At 37.0% G+C, this 2,300-nt stretch overlaps 1 non-coding gene across 1 annotated transcript; it reads right to left on the minus strand.

The window, feature by feature from the left end:
* Positions 1–275: 275 nt before the first annotated feature.
* LOC133079029 (U6 spliceosomal RNA) lies at positions 276–378 on the minus strand. Its single transcript, XR_009698012.1, has one exon. It is a non-coding gene; the product is annotated as a U6 spliceosomal RNA (small nuclear RNA).
* Positions 379–2,300: the final 1,922 nt, after the last annotated feature.

The raw sequence follows: 2,300 nt of genomic DNA on the forward strand, positions 1-2,300 counted from the left end.
CATCCTCTATTGCTGACTACTTTTGTGTTAAAAGGATATTTTCTATTTTATTCCCCTTATTGATTCTCTTACTATATTTTTTGAGTTATTTCCTTAGAAGTTGCTATAAGGATTACAATAATTTATAAGAATCTAGTTCAGATTAATACCAATTTAATTACAATTGTATACAAAAACTTTGCTCTTACATGGCTTTATCTTCTCTCTCCCTTCATTTGTGCTGTTATTGTCATGCAAATTACACCTTTATAGATTGTGTGTCCAACAACAAAGAAAAAAATAAAGAATGCTTTAGAAATCTGTCATTCTTGCACAGGGGCCATGCTAGTCTTCTCTGTATTGTTCCAATTTCAGTATATATGCTGTCAAATTGAGCACAACACGATGGAATATTGCCATTAAAAACTACTCTGGCTTCAGTGTAGAAAATGAATTAAAGAGGAGGCCAATCTGACGTGAGAAGGCTAGATAAAAGATGCTGAAATATATCAGGTAAAAGATGATAGTGGTCTGAACTAGAGTTCAATACTACAGTACTGGAGAAGAGATGCAGGCAACTTAACGAATTTGAAAGATATTAAAGAGATAATATTAACTACCTTTCGTGACTCGATATAGGGTTGAGCAAAAGAAAGGAGTCAAAAATGATTAATTCTCTGCATTATGTAACTGAGGGAATTATGGTGCTATTCACAGAGAGAGATTACACTGAAACTGAAGCTTTGGGAGAAAATATGATGAGCTCAATTTTGGACATTTTGAATTTGTGATTATTATAAGATACTTAAATGGAAATAGGAAATGTTCAGTGAAGATGGGATATCTAGGTTGGAACTTAAGTGAGCAGCAGGGGCTATGAGTAAAGACTCGAGAATAATTAATATGTATATAGTAATGGAAGTCTTGAGAGTTTATTAGAATGTCCAATAAGATAAATAGAAAAATATAAAGTGATAACAGAAGAGGACCAAGGATGGAATCCTAAGGAATAATATTTTGATTGTGAGGAAAAGAAGAGGATTCTTTACAAGAAGGTGAGAGTGGCTCCAGAGGTACCAAGAAAACCAGGAGAGTGTGCTGTCATGGAAGTTGAAAGAACGAAATATTGCAATAATTGAGATGCCACATAAAATAAAAACCATATTATTTTCACTGTAATTAGCAATAAGGAAGACCATTAATAACAGTTGTATATTAAAGTTGGCTGCAAATTCTTTCCTATTCCTCCCACAAGAGGAGAAATCTATTTCCCTCCCCTTGACTCTGTACTGAATTGTGTTTGCATTGACCAATAAAATGTGGCAGAAGTGAGATTTTTAACTTCTGAGACTGGGCAGCTTCTACTTTCACAGGCTTGAAACACTCCCCCTAAAAACCCAGCGTTTGCGCTGTGGGAACCCCACATATGGAGGTGCCATGAGGAGAAGGACTCATGCTCCCAGCCAAGTGCCAACACCACGCACCAGCCCTGTGAATGAGCCATAGTAGAGGCTCTAGTCCACTCAAGCCTCCAGATGACCACAGCTCCAGACAACACACTGCAGGACAGAATTATCCACTTGTGCCTAGTCAATCTGCAGAGTCATGAAAGACGATAAACGGTGGCTGCTGTTTTTTGGTTTTTTTTGAACAAATAGAAAATTTTCACTTTCAGGCACAAAGCCACAACAGACATAAAAATGATACAGACAACAAGTGCTACGGTCATTCAAAGAAGGCATAGAATAGATACAACAAGGATCTCCTCTATGGCACAGGGAACTATACTCAGTATTTTGTAATAACTTATAAGGGAAAAGAATGTGAAAAAGGAATCACTGTGCTGTACACCTGAAAGTAACACGACATTTTAAATCAACTACTTCAATTAAAAAACAAACAGACAACAACAACAACAACAAAAAACCAAAGAGGTCATAGAAGTTCTTATGAGATTCCATAAGAGAAGCCAAATGAGGACGGGAGAGATGGCTTTTGAATCAATTCAGAGGAGAAGTCACAGAGAAACTAGTCTTTGACCTGAACTTGAGTTTCCATTAAGATTGCAACGCAGGGATATTACAGATGAAGGTAATCACATAAACTTACTATACTCGAACTTGCAGAGGTTATGAGTGTTGTTCAGGATCCCAAAGCAAGTGCACTGTGGAATCAGAATTTTAAGCGAGGCCTAATGAACCAAAAACAAACAAACAATAAAACAAGCCCTTCCTGTGATACCACGTTGCCTTTGAAGTCGTTTTTTTGGTGGGTTGGTAGAAACTGGTTCCAGTGTTTCTTGCAGGAATGACTAGTTCTGT

This window comes from Eubalaena glacialis, chromosome 1 (genome assembly GCF_028564815.1).
Source record: "Eubalaena glacialis isolate mEubGla1 chromosome 1, mEubGla1.1.hap2.+ XY, whole genome shotgun sequence".
Classification (NCBI taxonomy): Eukaryota; Metazoa; Chordata; class Mammalia; order Artiodactyla; family Balaenidae; genus Eubalaena; species Eubalaena glacialis.